Here is a 26,835-nt window from a genome sequence, read left to right as displayed (position 1 = left end):
GTATTTCATTAACATCTGAAGTGTTAGTTTCCAGAAGAAATACTGCAGCCTGTATGATGAACTTGCACTGCAGGCAAGTCCCTAAGACTTGCTTGTCTGGAGCATACACATGCAGAATAAAAGCATGTATTTATAATTCATTCTGATCAGGAGTCCTCCCTGCATGTGTGCACAGGGAAGCAAGCATTCCACACTGGGACTCAGAAATTACACTAGTGTATTCTAACACTATCAACAGCATCAGATATCCAGCCACTGGATGTCAGACAGTTAAGATTAAGAATCCCTGCTAGTAATCCTCATACCACTTTACTTTTCACTGTTCCACACATTTGCATGCACAGATGTCTTCAGCTCTCCACTTAGAGTAAAACTGTTCAATAAGACCAAGAGATCTTTAGAAGAATAGACTTACTATACAAAGACTTCAAGTATTTTCCTGACATGTGCAGTTGTGTAGAATAGATCATGAAGAAACAGACTCTCAGGAGCATTGCTACTTTAACTGACCTTTATTACTCTAGCAACTTACAGAGTCTGGCACACTGTTCTTTGCAACAGTCTATAGCTAGACTTGGACAACCCCACTTTTTATGGCTATCTTCAGATGTAGCCATCACAGAATAGTGACCTATTTTAACTATGAAATACCTGTATTCAGCACATCTCCCCCCCATCCTTGCCAAGCATAGCCCAACTTGCTTATGAGTTTTCAGAAAGACACATCATTATAACTCAGAAAACAAATCTGACAGCAGCAGGCGTTTACTTACTAGTTAAAATTCCTAAATACATGCCCTCTCACATTATTCAGTAAAGGACCACTCTAGATTATTTATTACAAATAAACAGTCTTACTTGTGAGCAGTAATTTCAAGGTAATAATCTTGACATCCAAAGAAAACCTGGAACCAAATCCTAACTAAGTTTACAGCAAGGCTGCATATTTGAATGCAGCCTTCAAAGATTTAGTCACAGGAAAACTCAGTTTGAGCATCAGAAGGGTAGCAGTTTAAAGCAACCCTTTAAACTAAAGCCAGATCTTATGCCAAATTGAAATACAGGGGAATGTATACATATCCCTGTTCCTAAGGGACTTAAATATCTGTTAGGGTTTTGGTTTTTTAAAATTCCCTTAGTGGAAGAAAGATAGCCCAGTAACTTGTTTCTGATCAGTAGCTAAGTGAGAGAAAAAAGGACTAGCCTTAAACAGTACTTTTAAGGTACTGCAGCACCCAAAAAAATTATTTGTATCTATCTTTGACTAAATAAGATTGCAAAGGTCATGATATAAAGTTAACACTTAGACAGGTAAGAACTGTACAAAGATTATTATTGCATGTAGGCACCCCAACACAGTACTGTCCTGCAATACTGCAGTCATATGCAGGCCACGAAGCCTTCCAAGTCATCTTAGAGACTGCATACAGACACTAGAATGCAAGCCTTATTTCTGCTGCTTCATTTTGGTCTTGGGGCACCTTTACACAGATCTGTATAAAACATCCATTTCATTACAATTATTCTATTTGTCACAGATACAGAGCATTTAGGTAGGCATCTCCATTTCCTAGGCCAATAAAGCAGTGCCTGTGTTTCCCCTTAGTCTTTATAGATACAGAGACTATTCAACCAAGAAAGGGAGGAATCATGGAAGGCAGCATTAAAGAGACTATTATGATAAGAGGACAGAATTACACAAAAGCCTTTCTAATTTGCTACCAAGCTAAGACTATGCTATGATACCAAGTTGATTCCTGCTTGAAGAAAACATATACCTTATCTTAAAATAGAGATTAAAAAGCTTACTGGGCCCCGTAAGTGGAAATGCAGCTATTTGGTTGTGTAGTAATGCATCTGGACAACTGCAATCCGCTAGTCACCTATGCAAGTGGTTCTAAGAGGTCAGATGATGCTAAGCCAAGTGCGTTTATACAATGTTCTATACTCAATGCATAAAGAGCACTGGAAATACCTGCAAGACGGAAGCTAATGGTTGTCTCCACTGCTGTTCCACTTTATCTACTGAACCATACTATTCACAAAGTCAACTCCTCTAGGATATGACACATGAAAATAGTCTACAAGTGCTGTACTTCTACAGTCATGAGGCAGGGCATCTCTACCCAGACTTCCTTGTGGGGGAAGGAGATAAACTGGCAGTTTCCCCTACAGAATTCCTTATAGATCCTAATGGGGATCAGAAAAAAAAACCCAACAAAGAGACCATGTAATGGTGGGAAAACTGCCAATACTCCACCATGCATCAGCTTTCCAGGAAGACTACCATAGAAATCTGTGTGAAGTCAACTGTAACATTGCTCAGTTTGTATTCATGCTGGTACAGTGTCAGAAAATGCAACTTAAAACTCTACCAAGGCACAGAGAGATCCAAAATGATACTGTGCCTCTATGCCTTCAGATGGATCATCACTATCTGGAAGCCTAGATTTGTCCTGCATGCAGCATCACCTCCAGTGACAGAAACACAAAACAAAGACAACAGCAATAAGGCAGAGAGATCTAGAATTATCCCTCCTGATAAGCACCCAAGAAGATTGGTCCCCACAACATTGCCAGTGAGAACAGTCATCCTTTTAGAGCAGTAAGGAACTTGCACAACAGGCATCTTTGATGATTAAGATGCTACCACACTTGAGAACCTTTGTAAGACAATTTGAAGCACTGTTTAGAATACTCTGCCTTGTAAAGCTGGGTTACTCCATTTTTGCACTCTGAACTAAAGTGAAAGTGTCCATTTAAGTCCACAGAAGCGGTGCAGCAACTGAGGCCATGTTTAATTGGTTTCTTACCTGTTCCAGTCTTCAAAGGCTTTTCATACTGTTTTCTACAGATACTTTATAAGGTAGTACTTTTAATACTACTTTTAAAAAGTATCTACATCTACCATATTAACAGCATAGTAGAGCTGCAGTTTTGATGCTACACCTGTCCTTTCAGATTCTAATAATAGGCTTGCATCTACTTGCTTCATTGGGTGCAACCCACCAGCTCTGCCATGTTGTTGTACCACCCTGTCACACAGGTATCTGTTCCATGTCAACAGCAATGAACTAAAGCATAAAACATGCTGCTCCCCTAACTAGCAGCATCACTGCTCTTTGCCAGAGGAGACAGGTGCATCAGGCTCACAAGCATTACACACTCCTGCAGTGGGGGCATATGCAGCACCATCCTAAAGAGAAGTTTCTCCCAAGAGGTGAGGTACCTCAGGAAGGCCCCAGTCCATCACAGTTCCCCTAAACTCTAGCACAACAGTTAGTATTCAGATAAAGGTAGTTACAGATCAATACAGTTATAAAAATTGCCTCACTGTTTCACAGATAGCTTACAGAAGCATTGTAGTTTAATATAGAGTTTTATCAGTAAAAAGAAGTCACCATCCCATTTTCCATATTACTCAGTGCAGAGCAACTGGTAGGCTGTACATAGCACCAAGCAGAACATACTCTTATTTCAACAAGATGGTGTTACATGAAGTGGGAATTATAGCCACTAGTGTCATTACAGCAAAACACACCTCTTCTACATCCTTCTGCAGCCAGACCTCCCCAAGTACTTTCATGAGCCTCCAGGTCTAGTATTAACACCCAGAAGACACACTGTAGAGACTACAGAAGAGAATGATCTACCATATTGTTCTTATCCTAGAAAGAACTTGCTAGGAAACCTGACAGAAGTCTTCTATAAGCACAAAGACCAAGTTAACACCATTAATCAGTATTATGCTAAGAGTTTGTCACTGTGGTGATAACTGTCTGGTTGCCTAATTACTTAAGGTGAATTATTATACCATTTCTCACACTACTCAATTAGGCTCATACCAGAAAAGTGACACTCAGGTGGAGTTGCACAACATCCTCACTCCCACTGAGTTGCAAAGCATATTTCAGCTACGTTTCCTTTGAAAGCTCATCCATGCAGAAGCATGCTCATACCCAACACACAGCATACACCAAATCCACCAAACCACTGCTAAGAGACAGTGACATACATGCTCCAGATCATTCATCTACTACCAATCTTTAATCAGATCCTGGGAGTATAACAAGTAGAACAGACAAGACAAAGAGCTTACACAATGTCTTAAGTAGCACACTAGTTCAAAAGCTAAGATTCATATCCTACATCAGTACAAGGTTACAACATGGTTTCAGTTACTTCAGTGGATAACCTGCAGCTATATAATCCACAAGAAAGTTGCCACCAACACTGATATAGAAAATTCCAACAAATATACATGCTACAGATTGCAGAAATTAATTCTTCAGTTCTCATGAAGTGCAACCCAGTCAAGTTCCCACCCCTCATCCCTACCCAGTCCTTGAGATGTCAGGGGTAATTCAATGGTCTTGCAAATATGGCACAAGACACTGCAGACAGACAGGTCATGAGCTGCTATCACTGCTGTCCCAGAACATGGATCTTGCTTGATCATGATGTCTTCAGTTTCCCTGGTGAACTGGATGCCTGGACAAATTAAGAGTCCAAACACTATTTAGCTTGGCTTAGTACCAGCAAAAGCAACTGTATCCACCCACACAATTACAATCCTTGCTCCTAAAGCGAAGTTAGTCTCACGTTCACATCTCCATTTGGGGAAACAAACTACTGTTATGATGAGCAGAAGCAAGTAATAAACTTCTACTCCGAGTTTACTCTTAACCATGAGTCCCACTCCCCAAGGGTACTGGGCAATCATCTCCCTGTAGCCTCTGAAAATACTTCCACTGTTCTAAGCATTTAACTGAAGGGTTCACAGATTTATACAATGAGTCACTAAGCGCCTTCAATCAGACACACCACAGAAGTGCCAAGCACTAAGCTTTTTTCCCTACCTTTCAATCAATGCATTTGCATCACACAAAGCAACAACAGTGACATTTAGTACTTCAGGTAATTACTGGTTATCCATAATTCAGCTTCTGTGTTAAGTCACCTTAACCACATTTCTTCATCCCAGTTTCCCCAGTCATGAAAAATAAATACCATACTAAGATATTCTGCACATATAAGAGGCTACTTCTCTACTGGACTAAGAACAGATGTTTTCAATAACAAAAAGGCATCTATTTTTCTCTACTGTATTCATATATTATATATCAAAGCCAAAAACAGTATTTCCATCTTTAAGCAGAAACTGGATTACCACCAGTACAGGGATCACATGCAGTTTTGGTACCCCTATTCTAACGTGTAAAGATAATGAAAAGCTGTGGAGAGTTTCCCTTGTGGGAGAAGTGTTATCCTTGGTCTCCCTCATGGAAAATGCTCTGCCTACCACTATAAAAGCAATTACAGCCAAACACGTGCTCTCTGACCACAGAGCCTCCAGAGTACTGCAGAAGGCAGAGCAGCACAATAACATTCTTGTTGATAACTCTGGTTTTGGGTGGCAGACTTAACTCAGAATCACTTGACTTCCAACACACAGAAGTTAGGACACATTTAGGTCAGGATACTTCCCTTTATGACCTAGCAAGTGCCAGGTCACATGAAAATACAGAAGCAATGCAGAATACAAACTATACATTTATCCTTGTGTGCTCTTTGAGACATTCCCCTCTCCACAGGTGTCAGAATAAGAAAAAACTACTATTCTGATACACAGCTGGCTCATCTCACAGCTCTCGTGTCCTTCCCTAGGAAGTGAGCACAACAGGGTGCTTCTGTACACTAATCCATGCCACAAGGGAAGCAAACAGGAGACATTTGGAGTCTGCATGTAGCTGCAGGGGTCATAACCTCATTGGGATCACAGAGATGATCTGGGATAGCTGTCACGGTTAAAAGTGCTACAGTGGATGGCTGCAGGCTCTTTAGGGCAGGCATGCCAGGAAGGCAAGGCAAGAGGGTTACTCTTCCCATGAGAAAAAGCAGAAATGTATGAAGCTCTACCTAGGAATGGTAGACAAGCCAGTTTATGGGTCAGGATTAGCACAGTCAGCAGGTGGGCTGAGCTACAGTCTCCACAAGTGTCTTCCAGCCTCAGAGACGCTATGATTCAAGTCTGTGCCCCAGCAATACAGTTGCTGCAAATTGTATTTGTGGGAATCTGAAAGTGATCAGCCTGGTTGACAACTTGCAGGTAGTCCTTCAAAACTAACACTTAATTAGAAATCTTAACTAATATTTATTTACAAGAGTATACTAGGAAGCATGCTTATCAGATGATGGCTACTATTAGAATACCATTGTGACTACTTAAAGAGTTGGACAAGATCACTGCTTGATCACCATTTTACAATCTAAATTAATATAAAGATGTACAGTAGCACCACTGGTCAGCCTACTGATGTCTAATAATTTTGAATTAGTTTCCTTCCATTACAGCTCCAGAACAGATTCAACTCAGCGCCTCCTTCGATTTTAGTTTGCCTTCAAGTAAATTCTCAATGAGCCTGCAGAATTGTTTAAAAAAAATTGAATTGCTTCCTAAAATGTGTTTTGAAAATGAAAATAGAATGAGAAATAGCACCATTTTCAAACACACATTCCTGTCCTTTGAGAGACCACTTAAACTGCTTGGCTAGTCTATTTTATGATATGGTAGATAAGAGCAGAAGGCTGATATACAAGTCAGTTAGTGAGATTTCTTGGTAACTACACTAATGAGAATACCTTACCTACCCAAAATGGGATCACACAGTAAGCCAAGAACACTAAATAGCAGAAGAGTACCATCATGGGGAGGAGTTTCTTACCACAGTGGCAGTTTAGCCGAAAAGCTGAATTAGACCACTACATACTTCAGAATTAGTTTATTCTAATCAGGGAACAGCTCCCCCAGTTCACAAAAACACCTCTCTTCTGAAAAGCTGAAGTAACTGCCATGCAGCTTTATCTAAGAACACTTCACTCATTAAATGTATGCTTTAGAGTGGTACCCAAGTGTCCTGCTGAACAGGGTAGCACCACCTTGTAAACCAACCCCTTAAAAAAACCCCTCTAGTCAGTGTTCTGCAACAGAGTCCAGGTCACTCCTACAACTGAGCTTTCGAAGCACTTTGTCATGTTTTGAGTATAACCCTATAATGCAGTACTCCATTATAGTTCTATCTGTAAAATGGGATTTTTTTTGTTAAGCTAGTGGCTTAAATCACAAGTTTACAAAAACTAAAACCTTGTCATCAGTATTAAAGAATATTGCCAATTTAGATTTGACATGTCCATCTACACAAACAAAGCCATGCCCGAAGTTGGGGCTGAATCTAGGTCTCCAGTACTTTCACAAAGAATGATCTTTCCCACTACAGGTAAAGATACATACCAAAAGAGTTGGAAACCAGAGAAATCACAGCACCTGCTTAACTCAGCACATTCTCAGCTTTCCAGTTCTATGCTTTGGCTTCAGATTAGTTCTGCCACGTTTCAAGTTTAAGGACAACATATTAAAAACTCCAGTTCCATTGCACTTTTAGCAGACTGAAATTTCATGCTAATTACATCAACTGACAGCAACACTAATTCACAAAGTAACAGTTGACAGGATTAAGGCTTTAACAAATGCTTATAATCCCAGGACTGATTTTTCAGTCTTTTGACTTGTGATCTTGCAAAAATTCCCAGTCAGGACTGCATTTCCATTAAGTCTCATATTCCTGTAATTAACCAGTATTTGCTACTTTCTGAACCACTTCAGCAAACATTAGGAATGTTATATGCTCAGTGTGTCATAAACAGTTGAAAGTGACTGTTCCAAGTACTTTGTCACCATAAAAGACTCAAGTAGCTACTTACACAGCAGCCTAAATAACATTCTCATTACATGACTTCATGACTTTCATTTTGACAGGTCTTGAAAAACACATTTGCACATCTCAAGCACAAAAGACAAAACAGATCCTCTAATATTATTATTAAAGCAGTATTTGGAAGAACATGAAGAGACAAAGCACGAGTTATATAGACTTATCTTGCTTAAATGACAAGACAACTTGATATTTCTGGGGCAGGCATGGATGAAAGTTAGTCCTGTTTAATGGGCTAAAAGGAGCTACCAACAAAATGATTGCTCCTTGGCAGCTATTATCAAGTACTTTTTAATTATCCACTCCCTGAGCCTCTTATCAAGAGGCAGGTATCACAGCACAAAAGCCACAAAATTGATTGTTACCATTAGGAGAATGGAACAGACAAGATTGTTTGCCGACTTTGCCACTCCAGGCAATGGAACATTATCACTGCTCAATGGTGGTGGAGAATAGTTACCAGAAACATGGGGGTGGAATGTGGATGAAGAAAGAAAACATTAAAAAGCTTCAGTTCTTTTCAGCAGGATAGTACTTCCAAGTCAGAGTTTGAGAATATAGTTGCTCTCTAACCTGGCTGATAGTTAGGATCCACACCTTTCATAATTCAATCATGCAGAAGTCAGGCGCACATGGTATGAAAAGCAGCAAGCACCCACATTTATCTACATCTGTGACCTCCCCAGCCATTGCCTTTCACTCAAACCCCCAGGGACCACTACTGCCATCCCTAGTTGTTTGTTCCAGGCACAAGACACCTACTGACCTTAGACACCCTTTGTCTTGATACCACTATGCACTTGCATTCCCTTGAGTGCTTACTGCCTGCACAGCTGTCATGAGAAACAAGCTCCTTCAGTACCTCTAAGAGGCTATTAATTCAGATGACTTCATTGTGTCATAGAAAGCAATTCACTTAATCATGTGGAGCTTAAATCCAGTTAATATGAAATCATCAAGTTAAACTTGAAGTGGAAGTATCAGCACAGAAACCGAACAGTTTACAATGCAACTGGACAAAAACAAACTATGAACCAGATTCCCAAACCATGATGTTAGGGGTTGTTCTGCTACAGCACTTGGCCATTTCTGCTCTGTTCACAGGACAGTTCTGTTGCTCACATAGCCTGGACACCAACACTTCCTAGAGAAGCAAGCCATTTTATCCAGCATTGGGTCAGTAACAGTTGATGCTTAATCAATTAAGTTGCAGCTGAAAAAACTTAAAGCCTTGAAAAGAGTCATTAGATCACAGAATCTATATATCATCCAGGATTTCAGCAGACACATCCAATTTGTCTAGGCAGTGTCTCATCATTACTACCTTGATTTGATCTAAATGTCTCAACTGCTCAACTACTCCTCTATCCAGATATCCAGTACCACTGCACTGACAATGAGAGACAAATTTTGAAAGTCTTAAAGGGTGACCAAGAAAGGGTATTGTCTGATCAAATTAAGCGTTCAGTTAAGAGTTTTTGTAACACATTCCAGCTAAATCTTTAAACTAGACATTCCTTGGCAGCACATACATAACTCCAGTGAGAACAGGTCAGCTTCACATTTCTCCAGGCATGTAAAACAATCAAGTTGGCCTACTCCAGAAAGTCTACAACAAACAATTTACTGCTATAAATCTAATATAGGAAACTTATTTACAGGAGTAGTTTAAAAGCTTTCCTACTCATTAAATAGTTAACACTGAAAGTAAACGCAAAAACTTACCAAGGTAAACTGATACCATCCAATCATAAGCAAAAGTCTAAGTTCAGCGTACAGGGGCTAGAAGTGATTAAAGTAGTAGATAAAACTATTTTAACAAGTCTCCTGTAAGTGAGTAAGTGTAAAGGTGCTATTGCCAAGTAAACTGTTGCTATTAATTTCTCTGCAAAAAAGTTGTGGTTCTTGCAGGTTATTTGCATGAAGGCTGAACATGAGTCTGGTTCCCAGTTGTCAGTTCCTTCTCTCAGCTTTGATAACTTGGGGGGGGGGGGGGGGGGGCACAGACAGTGAAGGCATAAAAAAAAAAAGCCAGTTTTTCCTGAAAAATCAGAGCTCTGAGGATGCCCTTGAACAGGCAGGCACTTCCCTGCCCCTCATAAGAGAAACAAGGATCTCAGAACTAGAGAAGTAATGTTTAGACAGTTGAACAAACAAAAAGCTACCACTGCAAACTTAAGCCTGGAAAAAGGCAAGGCTAGTCCTAGTGCAGATACAGTCTCCCTGCTCCCTTTTCCAAATGAAAATACTCTGAGGTTGTCAAGACCCAATCCCCTGTTCCAAGATCAGGACTGAGTCAACAGGACTCCAGCAGAAAGAGCAAGTGAGGCCTCCACCAGCCGTTCAGGAAGCATGACTGGGCTGCTCCGCCAGACAGCCTCTCTCCCTGCCCTTCGCCAGGTAAGGTCGTGCTCAGACACCACCTTTCTCCTCCTACAAGATCCGTGTCAGTAAGGCTGCCGGGAGAACCAAGAGCAGCACGGAGACAACCCGGCCTGATAAAACAAGATCCCTCAGAAACTTCTGGTTCAGCTGAGACCAACAGTATCCCAAATACTCCATTTAATCTTGCACAGATGAAGCGTTATCACTTATCCAAGGGCAGCCAAAAGAAGCCAGAGAAGCCAACAGTCAAGGCCAGCCTCTCACCCCTTCGCTCCCCCGAGCCCCACTTGTAGATACAAGTCACAGCAATCACCCAGCTCCGACGACTCCATCTCAGCCCCAGCGCCATCGGGACGCAGCACCAGCTGCCAAACCCCTAAGGGGGGCTGCATGGCAGCCCAGCCCCACCTCGGGCCCGAGGGACACCGACCACACGCGAGGCTCTGCCCTCCCCGCACCCCCAGAGCTTTCCGGTGGCCGCGGAGCCGCGTCCCCGGGCTAGAAGCCGCCGGGCTCTGCCCGCCCCGCTCCCCGTGTGACACCCCCGCTCCCTCCCCACAAAACGGGGTGGGAGGGGAAGAAGCAGGAACGCGGGAGCTCAGCCACAGCCCCCGCCCGGCGGGCCCAGGCCCGCTCAGGCCGCGGCCAGGACCCAGCGGCTCCCACCTCGCCCCACCGAGGGAGCGGGGCCGGGACAGCCAAGCTCCCACGGAGCCCGGGGCGCGCCGGGCCCGCTCCAAGACACGCTCCCTCTCACCTGGGGGCTAAGACCCGGCTCCACGCTGCGGCTCCAGCCTGCCACCCGGCTCCGCTTTAACCGCCGCCGCCACCGCCCCCCGCGCTCTCATTGGGGTGCCGCCGCCCGCGCGCCCCCGCCGCGCACTTCCGCCCTCGTCGGCGCCGCTCCCGCCGGCCCCGGCTCCGCGCGAGCGCGCGCCCGCCCCGGCACCGCCTCCCCCGCCCGCCCGGCGGTCACGTGGTGCTCTCGGGCCAATCGGCTGGGGAGGCGGGGCGCGGGGGCGGTGGGCGGTGCTGAGGCGGGCGGGGCGGGGGCGGCCGCGGGGGCGATGCTCGGTGTGGGGGCGGCCGGCCGGGGCACGGCGGTTGTGGGGTGGGTGTGTGGCGGTGTGTGCGGGCCGGTCCTGCTGAGGGAGCAGCCACAGACCAGCAGGAGGAGGCTGCCCGCCCCGCCGCAGGTGTCTGCGAAAGGGGTCTGGGCGTTGGGCCCCCCCAAGGCCTGCAGAGAGCCCCGGCGGGGGCCTGGGCCCGTAACCCCTACAGGCTCCGCTTCGACTCAGAGGAAGTTAGAAAGACTCTATCTTAAATACATGATATTTGTTAGTGCAAATTCTACTGATGGATGCAGAAACTAATAACTCTAAGATCAGAAGGCAAAGGAATGGAAATGTCCCTGCTTCTTGTGTTGCTGTATTTACTGCAATTCTTTATTCAAACCGTTACCAGTCCCCAAATCAAATTATCTCTGGCTGAATCTAACGTCAGTAATAGCACAGTCAGGCATAGCTGTCTTGCCAGTTGCAAAGGAAAACACACCGGTTTTTTGCTGCTTTAATGTGGTTAATTTTTCCAGATTTAAATGTTAACCTGTTTAAATTCTGCTTCCTGAAGTTTGAGTGAACACATTGGGTAAAATTCTTCCTTCTAGAAAACCAGCACTTTGCCTGGAAACACCAGCTTTGGGGGATGGTGGAAGGCATTACTGCCGATGATCCCCGGTGGTCAGAGCTCCTGGGACAGAAGCACTAGGTTAAGTAGCTGTGTTAACGGCTGCTTTTATATTGGGCTTCTTTGTAGCCTTCTACAGAAGAGAAAGGGAAATAATTAATTACCTTCTACCTCTATCCATTGATGGCTAGGTGTAATTGTATTTTGAAGAGCATAAAAAAGGCCTGTCACTTGAAATAAATGAAAAAAAAATAAACCAAAAAAACCAATCCAGCGTTATAAAAGTGGTAGGTGGAACAATGACCTGTTGCCAAAACAAAATAAAATGGAGGAGGAAGAAGAATTGGAAAGAGATTTAGTATAATCTGTAATTTCAGGGTTGGCAAAAAATGCCAGGAATTGGAAAAAAGTTACAGAGGCAGAAAAAAAAAGTAGGTATGTGGCTCTCTGAGGAACAGCTGAGTACTTCAGGACTGCATAAAAAGGAAATAGTTTCTGAATTTCTCCTGTCTTGAAGAAAACTAAGTTTCATACATTGTAAGTAAACAGGATTGACATCATCCTTGCATCATCTTCAGTTTCTCCTCCTAACTCAAAACACCAGATTTTTAGTTAACCCCTTAGGTGGCAAAGTGACTTTCTCTTTTTGGGTTTGTTTATTAGGAAAGATCCCAATTGCAGTAATTCTTCCCCTCTGTGTTATAGATTGTACCAGATTAAAGAACCACATCAATATGCATCCTGCATTAGAACCTGGCAGCCAGCGCTATTTACTGTTTGATGCCATCTATGCAGAGAAGGAATAAGCAGAGAAAGAAATATCACCAAATGTGAAGGAATGTTGTTTCATAGCTAACAAATTACCCAAATCTTGGTATTTCCAAGATTATGCATGTATTGTTTTTAAGATGGATTTTGGGCATTTGAATGTAATGCTAAAAAACAAAAAGTAAAAATTAATGAGAATAGTTTACTATTTATTCTGTAACTGTATGTCTCCATGGCCATATTTTATGTTGGGCAGGCAATGAGGTGGACTAGTTGCTCTGATGTAACTAGTCACAGAAGATATGTATTTTCAGCAAATCATATCTGTGAGTTGAAACTAGCAAGAGCCTGGGAAGCTGGGTCTTTTCAAACTGAACACAATACTAGTCTGCTGCTCATACCACAGTGCTGACACTTCCCCTTCCCCCTTGCAAAAAAGAGGCTTGAGAAATTAACGTCTATCCTGCTTCTGCAAATTGTTTAGGGGAAACTTACTTCTTTGTAGTAATAGCCATGATGACAAGAACATTTGTCTGATGCCACATTTTGAATTATTATTCATGTTGCCTGGTATAATCTCCATGGTTACAGATGTATTTTTGCTTCAGTACTTTATGAAGAAAAATTCTATAGAACAATTTAGGGGAGAAAATTTGTTTTCATTGTCATTTATATTGCATGTATTTTATCCTAAGTGCTTTGCAGACAGTAAACATTCACTTTCTAAACAAGTAAGATTTCAGTAGAGATGAAAAAATTTACCTCTAGCTGTTGCTTTATCATGCTATAATATGTTTTAAACTGCAAATTCTTAGAGACAGGAACAGTATTTCTGATGCATGCATCTAGTTTCTAGCCCACTAAGAATGTAACAGGGCACTGTCACTGCCAGAGTCATGAACAACAGTAAGTGTGGTGGGATGACTGAGCAGCAAATATTTTTCTTTGCAAAGATTAGGACTCATACTTCTCTCCTGAGCGGTTTTATTTTAGAAACGTATTCTGGAAAGATGGTTAGCTGAAACAAGAATTAACTGAAATTAGTTCTAGAAACTAGTAACAAGCAACGTTTAAAACCCAGATATATATCTCTATTCGATTTTTAACCTTTTTTTTTTCATTATTATTATTGTGGAAGTAACTGACAAAGAAAATCAAGGGAGATGTAGACGAGGAATTATATGGAAAAGATGGTAATAGACCCATTCCTAGTAAGATGGGTTGTAGACCACCAAACCTAGCCCAGGTTCTGCAGGGAAAAGCGGAGCTGTGTAAACTTTATGGGTTCTATTGATCTAGTCCCTTGGATTACCATATCCACCACTGCTGAAGGGAGAGAAGCCAACATTGTTAACTCCTTCATCTTTCTGATCATTTCATGACACATGGGACTAGCAGGTGCCTTGGTCTCCGTGTTTTGTCATTTACACCTGTACAGTGTTTGTGTAAAACCACCATCTGCATATCCAGTTCTTCTTTGACAGTTTTATAGCATCTCTGGCCTATTTTTTTCACACAAGTGACTACGGGAGGAACAAGGTAAGGATCCAGTTCAGGAAAAAATTATTTGAGGAACTATAAGGCCTCAGAGGCTGCCAGTGATGGACAGAAGGAATTCCACCTCCACTCTGTTCCTGCAGAGATCATGTAATATTCTCAGGGGTAAAAAGAAAGGCATATAAACTGATCAGGAACTTGGGAGGATCTTGAATTGCAAGGGAATCAGGGCTACCTAGGAAGTCAGTCTTTGCAGATTTAGTGATGTCATTTGCAGTCACTGGCAATAACAGAAATAAGAGGCAGATTCTCTTCTCTGCTGACATCTCAATGCTGACGAGGGACAGCTGCAGGACAGGTACCTAATTCACAACTTTTACCCAGCTTCATTTTACAAGAGACTGAACAGCTTCATTTTACAAGAGACTGAACAGAAACTGTTGCTGGTAATAACCACAAAGAAATCGGAGTCAGTGGAGAAGTGGTCCTGCCACATCTCCAGCGTGGGGGCTGAGCCAGTGACGTAAGAAGAGGTTAAAGCAGCAGGGGGGGGCTGTCCCTTTTTGAAGGAATTCATAGTTACACACACCCAGTCCCTCACAGCACCTGTGCAGCACAAAGCAATGGTTCAGTGACGGTAACCAGACCTGTAAGTTTTTATTAATTTATTTAATCCAAAGATACTGTATTTTTTTAAACCTACTTTTTAAACAATTTTTCAATCAAAATAAATACTAGCATAAAACGGGACGACGGAAGAAAGCTAGTTGGAAAAAAGAGAAGGAAACCCACTGGATTTTCTAGAATGCTGTGATGTCCTTTTTGTTCTCAAAATATTTTTTTTTGTATGTGTAGAGTTCAGATGCTAGAGTTAATCTAGGCTCAGATAGCTTGTCAGAAGTACATGTACATAGTGTGTACTCAAACGGAGTTTGTCTAAAAAATAATTTAGTCAAAGATTATTTTCTCTTTGGGCATGGATAGTCTAACAAGAACTACATTATACCAACTGTTTCTATACTTAAGAGAATGAAGCTGATCTCACCATGATTTAGGAATTTCAGCATTCAAAACCAATAAAGAAGTAATCTAAAATATATCAGAAACAAACAATAGTAAATGAAATATGACTGTGGTTTGGGCCTTGTAGGAGTTTATAGTGTTTTGACTATATCATGCACTTTATTTTTGTTACAGACAGCAGGAAGTAAAATAAACTTCACTATTAAATAACCTTTCCATTTCAGATACAGCTGGGATTTGTCAGGATCATATCACAAGGTCATTTTTAAGGAGATTCTGACTGACATTTTGCGAGGTAAGGGATTTCACATCCCAGTTTTACAAGTGCTACGCTTCTGATCATCATGATTATCAACACCATGACAGATTTAGGGCCTGTTCTTGGAGTCTTTGCAGAAGGAGCTAAGTTTATTGTAAATATCTTGATAGCCAAGAATCAAAAGAAATAAGGGTCTACAGAGAGTCATAAGAGGTCAAATAGCATTACACCATAGCCCAAAGGCAAGATCAGTTACACATATATAATTTTTTGCATGTAATTTTTTAATACCATTTAATTAATGTAATTTAATTAAGATTGTGTGAGCATCATAACAGTTTATTTAAATTGTCATAAGAAAAAAATCAATCATTTAGCTTAAATGTCACTTACTGCAGTTTAAGCGTATTAATTAGGTGCATATGGGACATAGCAATCAGATATTTATTTTTTTCCTTTTTGCATCAATCTGCTAAATATTCAAAAATCGTTATTTTTTCACTCCTCAGAATTCTTTTCTTCCTTCAAATAACACCTGTTTTTTTCAGTTGTTTGTTATAGGTCATGTTTCCTAGTTGCCAGTCACTCTCTTCTTTGGACTCCCTCCAGCTGGCCCACATTTGCTGAACTGCACTGCTGAAGCAGATACATTAACTAAAGCTTTACCAGTTACTTGTAGGGTAGAAAGTGTACTTTAGTGTCTTACAGATAAAGTTGAATGTGATTATCATTATCAAACCATTGTGTAAAAACTGCAATTATTCTGGAAATAGATAAGGCAGGAGATTTTGCCAGAATAATAAGGCAGCTAACATTACTGAGAATTCAGCTTACCGAGTTGAACAGTGCTACCTTGTTGAATAGCTGCTGTTGGAGGGTGATTTGTGCATGGCTGAAAAAAATTCATGCTAACAGATCTTGTGTCTCTGATTTTTTAATCAAATTTTCCAGATGAAATTACTGACAAATACATTAAATTAACAAAAAAAAATTTCTGTCTCTGATAGCAACTAGCGTTCCAGCAGGGTGGGAGCAATACTTCAGAAAGAAGAAGATTTGTCAATTAAAATTATATAATCTTAAAGTACTACTGTTTACAATCCCTAATTAAGTTGATGTAACTTAGAATGAGATTAAAATGTCTTTCTGCAAATTAAATCGTAGCATTTTTTTATGCAAACATATTCTTATGCCATAAAAGCCTTTCATGTTTAGTCTGCTATCTTCATTGTTATGCGTGCAGTTTTCTCTTTTCCATGTATAATTGCAACATCTGTTGCAAACATTTGGGAGCTTTGATGCCCCTCTACCATTTAAGTGGCTACAGAAATTTTTTTTTCTCAAGCACTTCACATTTTATTAGAGGGATCTTGGGACCTGAACTTTGTAATAAAGTTAGTTATTGTTATGATAGTATTTTACCTATTCATCAATGGCACACCTTCTAGAATAAACTCAGATATGACTCAGGGGCTAAAAAATGAGACTTTTCTTGCCCCTACCACATAACTTTGCAGTATCAGGCTGGGAAATGTCAAGTTAAAGAAGGTCTGAATGTGAGTTTGAATAGAAAATCTATTCTGGAAATCCAAGTTCTGTATGAAGTGGTTTGGATGGTGAAAGGAATGGCTACAAAATTTGTCAGCCAAAATTCATCTTCAGCTGCACTTTGCTACAGATTCTTTACTCCCTGAACTTCCACAATATAACACTTCATTTTTCATTAGTCACTATATTTCAACCCAGAGGTGAAAGCCTCAGAAAAGGAGTAAAGTAGGTATTGTAGGAAACCTGTAGGAACTTGTCCCACCAGTGAAGTTTATGAGGAAGTTTCTATGTCTATGAATATGCTAATGTAACTATCATTATGACATTATTGTTAGTTATAGAGCTCGTTAAGAACATAATAGGTTGTGTGATATTGCTGCGTTTGAAAAAAAATTTCAGTATTCAGCTGAATGTTCATAGGCTAGTTTACACAACATTCTTCTCTAGAAAAGATGTGCTACTTGTGGTTGATAACCTAATACAATCTGCAAACAGCCTCTCCTTTTTTTTTTTCATGTTAAATCGGTAAGAGTACGATATGCTTTACATTAGAGGATTAAGGAAAGTTATTTCAAAATAAACATCCATTGTATCCTATAACATTCTGGCTTCTGTATTGTCTTTTATCTTTTCAGTGAACAGTAACACATACTTAGGATCTGTCAAAAGAGTCAGAGATTAGCTTTTTAGAAAAGACTATTTCCTAAAAGCTAAGTATGTCAGTAGCAGCAATTCACCATTCAACTTATTAATAGGTAATTAATATTTAACCTGTTAACACATTAATAAATAAATTGTAAATTAACCATAAATATATTTTATCTTGTGATGCAATTTACATTAAGCCTCCTATTGCTTTGAAAAAGCTTTGGAAGAGCTGTACTTGTTTGTGGGGTCCTCAGTCTGCAAAAGTAATGTACCTTGACCAAAGTGTATGTATGGGACTCCATCAGACACTGGAAGCCCACAGCCTAACCTTCTTTTCAATCCCCAACTTTTGTTATTTCATTATGATTTATTTCTGGAAAACCCTAAGACCTCACATACAAAGGATTAATCTTCTTCCTGTGATTTCAAAGAAAAGACTGGTACTCCTTCCGTCCTTCCCTCTTCATGGAGAAGGACAAGATTTACAAGATACCCTCTTCCTAAGTCATTTCTTATCAGCTTCCCACTGAACTCATTGGCTTGCATAGATTACGTTCAGAGAAGGGATCACAGAGATCTTACTCTAGTGGCTTAAGACGCTACTTTCCCCAAAGTCTGCCCAGTCCTTTTGTCAAAAGTCTTAAGAGGGTGGTAGATCATGATCTTAGCTCTTCCATTTAACAGTTATCATTAATTTAGGATGTAAGACACTTAGGATACCTAAAAGGCAGATACATAGCTGGGAAAGGGAAAAGTAAATGGAAGCTCCATAACATTTAGCAATTTCTGTTTTCTTGACAAATGCATTAACAAGTTATTTCCTTGTAAATTTAGAAAAGATCTTTATATAGAATAAGCCTGAGATATTATTATAGTCTTGTGGCAGCTGCCACTTCCTTCCCAGGAAGGGCAGTCCTTCATGCTCTTTGGAAAGCAGAAATGCAATGGATATGGCCATTATGGCTGAAGATACCCGTTATGTCAAATGCAAAATGCAATAGTCATGTCACGTCTGTGCTAGATTCAGCTTCATGTTGTTCTGCCTTTTCAGTTTTTCACAGTCTAAGCAATGCATCCACCTGCTGAATCTCTCTTTTCATTAGCATGTAAAGAATCCTTTGTTTGGATCAGCTGGGCTTCTTTGACTTCTCAGCACTGAAGGCTCAGTAACAGTTTCCTTGTGGCTTTTCTTAAAACAGCTTCAAGGGTTTTCTGGGGATAATTTGGGAAATTTTCAGTTCAGGAAAAGATGGTAAAACTCAGTTCCTTTTCCACTTAGCCGATTCGTACTGTCTTACTTTGCTGTATGGTATTAACAGAGATAGGTCTAAGCTGCCATTTCTAAATACAGTCTGAATCATAGAGCGCAACTCTGCCTGTAGAGTTCAATTTTCCTTAAACTTTGGGGGTCATCTTTAATAACTGGATAAAAATAGCTCATCTTTATATTTCTTTTTAGAATTCCTTGCCCAGAGAGAGCTGTGATTCTTACAAAAATTTTCAGTACACTAAGCCATAGCTAGCTCTTCTGCCGTTAAGGTTCTATGTATCTTCATGGAATTCTTGTTTCTTAATTCTTGTCATTCAAACAATGCAGTTAAAAAGTAGAAGCAGGTAAAGACTGCAGCATGAAGAAAATTAAAAACTTCTGATGGGACATTATTTTGCAAACAGACATAAAAGGTTCACTTAGGACTCTTACCTGTGTTAGAAGAATCTGCATTAAAAGATAGGAATCATTTCCTATCATTAAAGGATATGCCCAATCATTGCAGAGGGCCTTAAGAGACCTCAGATACAGGAGTTTATTCTAGTTAAAAGAAAATCAGTGGCTGTGGGAAACACACTGTCTCATCCCCAGAATTTTCCAGCTTGGTTTGAAGCTGTGCTCATGGGGTGACTCCACACACAAGTTCATTCTGCCTTGTAGTATAACTGTTGACTTTTGACATAGCTGTTGCATGAGACAGGTGAACTACCTGATGATTATCATCAGGCCTTACTTCTCAGAAATAGGTATAAATCAAAAGTAATCTTTCCTGTCAGTTCCCAAAACCCGCAAGTGTGAAAACAAGTAGGTGTGATTGCCATGCTTTGTCTTTGGTTGCTGCACCTACAGCATCAATTTAATCAATAACTTTCATCTCCTCCCATTTAAAAGCTTATAATAAAAGGGCTGCTTCCCTTGCCACATTAGCTGTAATAAATCTGCAGCTGTCATAAAGGAGGATACTTCATGATTTTACAGATCTCTAGGTCACAAATCAGCAATGAAAAAAGCTGTGGATTTATTTCTCAAGAAAGTTTCTATATCCCTGAAGCTAAATATGCGTTCCTTCTTATGGAAGAAATAAGGCTTTTTATGCTTTTCCAACCAGCTAATGGAGCGTGATGCTCACCTATCCCTGTCAGAGACTTCATTCAGTGGAAAGCTGTAATTAACAGGAAGAGCAGCCTGTAAAGCTGACACATAAAATGTTTGTCACTTTTTTTTGACACACATTCCTACTTCACCTAGCAAATATGAAACAACCAAGTTTGCTCTGTCACAGGTTTGGATTGTGAGGAAACTCTCGGGTCGCTGCCAGAAGAGGTATGAATCCATGCTAGTCCAGATCAGGAAATGCTGACCAGCAGACAGCTATAATACATTAGATGGTACCACACTTGTGTCTGCTCCTGGTCTTATTTTAAATCCACACCACAGAGCTACTTCCTATTTGCATTTTGGCCCATGTGCACAGTTAAGTCCCCGAGAAGCATGCTTTGTGTTCCAGCCTGAGAAGTTGAGTCAATTTTTATTCTTGTTGATCAATGCTAATTCTAGCTTAATTTTTGTTAACTTCCAAATTTTTTACTATTCATTTGTTAGTAGAGTGTCAATGGCTTGTTGCTCCAGGCTGTAACTCATTTGGACTCTCAATTCACCACAGTGGCCTTTTTCAGCATGCCAGAGACATGATTCCAGTTAGTTAGGCGGCTAGAACTTTCATTGAAATCTAGTTTTTGAGCTTAAGCTTTGCCTCGTAAACTCCTGATAATTTCCCAATCTAGCAAACTACTTTGCTGGTAGCCTTATTTTAGTTATATAAAACATTTTTCAATTCCACGTCTTACTCTGTTCCACGTACAAACATTTCATTCTAATCCTGCAAAAACTTTGCTACTCTTGCTCTAGTTCCTGTTAATAAAATGCATAGCTTCCTGGCCTGCATCCTGTTAGCGCTGACACAGGCTCCTAATATCCAGTATAGATTTGTCCTCCCAAGGACAGGAAATGTTCTGCTTTGCTGATTCAAATCTGACTAGAAATAATGTTGACTAAGAAACTTTCAAGAGGAAAAGTTTAGCTAGGAACATGACAGTTAAGGATGTATCAGAGTTATAAACACAAAGGGGAGAAATATCACAACTGGCTTGAAAGTCCTTCATAAATGGTTACAGTAATGAAACATAGCCTGAGAATTTAGCCTAACATCAGCATTCTTCTTTGTATGCTTCCCCTTCCTAAGGTTTTTGTTGTTGGTTTATTTTGGGTTTTTTCTTGTTTTTGTTTTTAATATATTCTGGTCTGTATGGCTTGTTGTTTACATTGGTTTGAGCACATGCTAATTTCAATTTAAGTTATTTAACAAAGGTTTTACAAGTGTTTTTGCAATTTTGCTGATAGTAACTTGTGTGTGGAATCGCCCCATAAGGATGACAGCTTTAAAACTGTCATCTAAGCTGCCATTTGTGTCAATTTGTCTAAATGCTGTGAGACAACCAAATCCATTAGTAAACAGTTAAAACCATAAACTATGTGGTTAACAGTGGTTGGTTCTTGAAAATATTAGTATTACAAACACTTCCTGTTCTGTTTGTATACTGGTAACTACAAGAAGTGAAGCACCATGAGGGCATGAGAGACTGAACTCTGATGTCCCTTTCCAGGTCAGAATCGAATTGCATTGGTTTAGGGGATATGGCAGTTCTGTGTATAAAGACAAACCATTTGCTTTTCAATCACACTAAGTCACACTATTTGAAATTCCCAGATTGACAAATGTTATGCAGTAGCTGTGCAGCCGAAAGAATGAAGTTCCCAGCTGAGGATTTTAATGGGACATGGCATAAATACTGAAGGCGAGGCATAGCGTAAAAAGGTGAAAACTGACCAAGTATGCTTGATAAAGGGAGGCAAAACAAAGAGACGTAAGCCCTCAGGTTCTTAATTTTACAGTTCCCTTGAACAAATTAGGAAGTCACAGTACAGGAGTGAAGTTCAATGGGTGCTTTGCACACCCATGTACAAAATCATGGCTTCTCTTTCCTAACTAAGTCTGAATATCCTTCTGCTTAAACAAGGATGGGTAAGGGATTTGCTTTGTTAACAGGGTCTCTCTAGTTGATTTAGCATGACTAGGCAGGATGCTGTCCTTCCTCTGAGTTTGCTAATGAGTACCAGGAAGCATTGCCTTCCTTCCTGGCTCCTGGGCTTGCTAACTCTACAACATCCCCTGCCCTTACTGGCAGGGCTTCCTTGCCAGATTCCAGCACAGATATGTACACACTGCTAAAAAAAAAAAAAAAAAAAAAGGGTCCACCTATTTCTGATGGATGTAACAATCTTTTTCCTTTCTTCTCATCTTCTCATTATATCATGCATAAATTCCTGTCATGTTTTACGTAGCAGTGAGTGTATTTTGGTTGTGAAGGACTGATTTATAATTAACTTTGTTACGATAATTATTATAACAACATAATATTTTGGACGTATAAATTAATTACAGTTATGGAAAGCAATGGAGTTGACACCTTTGGATTTGAAATATTCTGTATCAACTTATTTGAATTTGTTCAGAGTTGTAGGGATTTTTTCAGTTTCAGCTGTCATGTTCACATGTTTCACCCCTGTAATAATGGACTTTTCCCACCGATGACTCAGAGGAAATAGTCTCTCCACCCAGTTTTTCATAGAATACAACATAGCAGTTCCCCAATTTTTTCACTGCAAGAAACTGCTATGGTAGAGCAAGAATTTAATGCAACTCCCAATACTAGCATAAATATGTGATCAAATTTAATTTCATGTATCTTGTGACCTCATTTGAAACTTGTGACCTCACTAGTATAGCACCTGGTTTAGGAACCACTGCTTCATACACTGTTAAATAGCAGATACACATTTCTGAGTTGTATTAGCAGCCTATAGCACAAAGCAGCATAGAGCCAACATGTCCTGAAGAGACAAATGGGGTTATTTAATGTTTGCATAGTCTAAGATAATGGGAATGAATCTATTAGATGCAGCATTACTGGCCTCCTTTCCCTTTCAGTCTTCTTTGCATCAAGAGCTATGACAATATTACGTTGCAGTGACTTCAGCACCAAGTCTGGATTTACACTGGGATGACGGAGTAGAATTTAACTGCTATTCAAGGCAAAGCTAATTTGTATTGTAAAATTACTTCTTGTTTCTTTCTTGATCTTCACTAATTTGCATAAAGTTACAGACATATATGATGCCTTAAAGGTGCATAAAGACAAACGCCCCTTCCCTGTAAAGATTACAATCAACAATAAGAAATAAAAACACAATACAAAGAACTACTGCCAGGAGGCAATAGATTCTTCCCATGGACTATGCTTTCCTATGGGACATGCATGCATTTAGGAATTCTTAATCTACAATCAGTCCAGGTTTAGTAATCTGTTTCTTTTAAAAATGTAAATAGCAACGCCTAGTGGATTAGCATAGAAACACTTTATGGAAGAAATGCATCTTAGGAAGGATTTGAATGAAGATAGCATTGTGATTTCTTCCAAAAGACTTATCGGAAAAGAATTTATGGCAGAGAAGAATAGCTCCTGCCTTTTCATCATAGTTACTTTCTGAAGAACAAGTATTGAAGAGAGATAAGGAAACTTTCTTGTAGACTATTCTTATTAGCAAATAGCAACTTCACTCCACCCTTCCCTTGTATTTGGCTTCTGACAGAGTGCCTAGAGCTGCTGTTTTGTTCCAAGATTACCCTCAGAAAAATCCCCTGCCATTATCAGACAAGCTAACAAAAGAAAGAAGTGTATACCTCTTCCAAAGAGGAAAAATGTAATTAACTGCCATCTATCAAAACCAGAAGAGGTACCCTTTCAGCTTGACTGAAAGTTGATGTAGCTTTCCCCTGTACTGTACGTACTGGCTGCATGTGCTGAAACCAAGCCATGGACTCATCCGGGAGCACTCTTCCTCAAGTTTCCAGAAGTTTCAGCTGGGATTTACATCAATCTCAATTAAACGAGTCTCCCTGAAGATAAAGACATTGTTTAAACTTGTATTTAAGGGAGAGCTCTCAGTTCTGATAATTCATACTTAGATTATGTTAAAATTAAGATGATACTGTAATTCTTTCCATTGGCTTTTAATCTTTGTATTAGCTCAGAATGGTGCCTATTCCCACTAGTGAACGAGCTTTGCTGTCAACTCTAAGGACAGCAACATCTTTTCAGTCCCCATCAGCACTATGTTTCCTGTTCTGAAGGAAGATAGGACTTCTGCTGAATGTATTCACTTGAATAAAAAGCCTGCATGATTAACCCATAAATCCTGTATCCTTGTATGCACACAGAATTCACTCTTACTGAAATTATTTCCATAATTACACAGTTGTGCAGGGAAATTGAGTCATGCATCACATGCAGATGGCCAAAGAAGAGACACACACAAATACAAAAGAATACAAATGTATTGACATATATTCCTTCTCAGTGAGTGACACCTACAGCAATGTTAAGTATATTAATGGGCTAGTCAAGCCCCAGAGGCTGTATGAGTCAGACCCCAGTTTAAGGCCAGGCTATCGAGATGACAATCAATAACAACTCAGGACTGTGATTTCATACCTCCTACTATTCATACATTCATACTTGGGCAGTGAAGCAGGTTTGAGGGGGAGGCTGAGTGGAGCAATAGGCTGCAGCAGAACACTACTGTCCCTTGCTCCCTACGGTGTGTCCTATCCGCCCCCTGCCCCCAACAAGCAGCAAATGAGAGTGGCAGTGGTGGAGGAGTGCTGCTGTTCTTACCTGCCCAACAAGGAGACAATGAAGCAGGCTATGTAGGGGTATTTTCTTTCACAAGCCCAAGCACTCACAAACTCATTCAGACAGAAGCACAGCAACAACTTATCTGTATCAGGGTGCTGTTCTCAGAAGCATGGTTAAGAATCATCCTCCCACCATTCCTTCTCTTTGGGATGAGGCAGCAGCTCTCTCCTTGGAATTTCCATAAAAAAGATGGTTCAGGCCAGACAGAAGATCCTGCACACCAGGTTTGGTCAGTGGGCTGCATGTTGAACCATGCTGGTGAAGAATTTTCAAAAGTAATCTCTGTCAGCTCAGCCTGACTACATCCATGGACTGTGCTGTGAGTTTGGCCAATGCTAAGAGCTTTTGGAAATCATTGTCTATTATGTCCACATTCTGGACATAAAGATTCTCCTTAGTCTGTGCAAACCTTCTTTCTGCAATAAGACATTCTGCTTGTAGCAGGCCTACACAATCCTATCTCTATAATCTCACACACTGGGCAACATTATAAAGGAAATTGTCATCACCCAAGAATTTAACACAGCTTATGGTATTTGGAGTCATCAGTCCTTACTAGAAACATACAGAGGCCAGTATGAACAAGCTGAAGAATTATACTGAATTTACGATCCTGACAACTGTAGCCAGTTTTATTTTTCCTTGGTTACATCATTTGTGTACACCTCTCCATTCTGGAACAGTAACCCAGTGGACAAAGCATGGGATTAGCAATTCGCTAACTTAATTGCAGCCTGAACACTAGTTTCTGTGTACTGTGGCAGTGTGGAAATGGCTGCACGGTACTATGAAGGGAAGAATTCTGCATCGCAGTGCTGAGGTGGGAAAAGTACTGTTTATAATTGAGATACTGTGTTGCTACTGTGTAGTTTCAGTAAGAAAAATGCTGTAACCTAAACGTTTCTGAAATACACCCTGTTTGTAAAACTACAAGAGTAGAAAGAATGTCCATCACTCAAGTTTAAATGGCACCTTTTGAGTAAAAACAGGGTCTTGGCTAACTGAGACTGACACAACCAGGACTGAAGGAGGTTGGCATTTAGATCACAGTAGTAACAAAACTAGATGGCAAAGCAGAGCTTTAAAAAGTCTCTCAGATGGAAAGATTTGGGCTGGAAAGGAAGCGAGAGGAATGGAGGGTGCAGCTTACTAAGGGGAGGAGATACCAAACAATGATGCTATTGTGGCAGGGAGTTGATGAAGGTCAGGGAAGATAAGCTCTGATTTGCATGCTTTCAAAACACTCATGCAAAGTTGGTCGTTTGTTAGTGAAAGATTAGGGCCAAGGGACCTTGTGGCCGGGAGTTTGCTGTATTTGTATTACTTGAAATCTACAGTGCTTTCGTTTTTCAAGTGAAAAACAGTGCCCTCAGCAACTTATGCAAGGGATATCTGCTTTGCATTAGACTTGCCATATGCCTTCTGAAGAATAAGCTATAATCCCTAAGATGTGCACTTTACGGGAAACTCTGGGAAGGATCTGCCCAAGCTATGGTATCTGGAGAAATCACCGCTGTGCATGGAACAGGCAGCAAGACTGTCAGGTCCAACTCTACCCAAACAATGCTAAGAACATTTCCACCTTGAATACATGCTTTTGTGACCCTCATTGGGAGGACTGTGTCCAATCTTTAACCAGGCACAAGAGTCCCAAGGACACAGGATCATAGCTGGGTCTTGTGAAATTAATGGGAAGGGTGGAGCCCTACAGGGGGAACCATGTTAAATTTCTTTTACAGAAGTTGCTTATACAAACCTATCTCCTAGGAAACAGTATTTGGCTATATTAACATTCTCTGCCTAGTACTAGATATACAGAATGTGCCTAGGTTCAGTGTTGTTTAGATTTCCCTCCTTTAGCATTCCTGCAGCTTGCTAGAATGTCTGCTTCTGCAGAAACAAAGGTTAATTAAACACATCCGCCCATTAGAGCAAGGAGTGAACATTACAATCTGGCCCAGAGCTACCTTCTTCAGCTGTCAGCACTGAAAGACACTTGGAACCTCAAATTAGTCCTCAAGCAAAACTAGTTTCAGCAGAAACTGCTTGATTTATTGAACAGAAAAGCCCTTCCTCATATTTACAGTTTCAGCTTGTACTTGCCTTGCTATACCTAATTCCAGCAAGAAACACACTAGTGCTATTTTGCAAGTTGCGTGATCC

The 26,835-nt window shown here is 40.5% G+C and overlaps 1 protein-coding gene across 2 annotated transcripts in view; it reads right to left on the bottom strand.

The window, feature by feature from the left end:
- RALB (RAS like proto-oncogene B) overlaps window positions 1–26,835 on the bottom strand; it is a 49,551-nt gene that overhangs the window by 15,210 nt on the left and 7,506 nt on the right. The window contains exon 1 of one of the 2 annotated variants that reach the window (XM_056349215.1): window positions 10,915–11,074. The exons of the other annotated variant lie outside the window; for it this stretch is intronic. The gene's annotated coding sequence lies outside the window, so the exon portion shown is untranslated. Of the gene's footprint in view, window positions 1–10,914; window positions 11,075–26,835 lie in introns of those variants that run through there. 2 annotated transcript variants of the gene reach the window in all.

This window comes from Falco biarmicus, chromosome 8 (genome assembly GCF_023638135.1).
Source record: "Falco biarmicus isolate bFalBia1 chromosome 8, bFalBia1.pri, whole genome shotgun sequence".
Classification (NCBI taxonomy): Eukaryota; Metazoa; Chordata; class Aves; order Falconiformes; family Falconidae; genus Falco; species Falco biarmicus.
The sequence above is the reverse complement of the archived record's forward strand: the minus strand, read 5'-3'. Positions and strand labels throughout refer to the sequence as shown.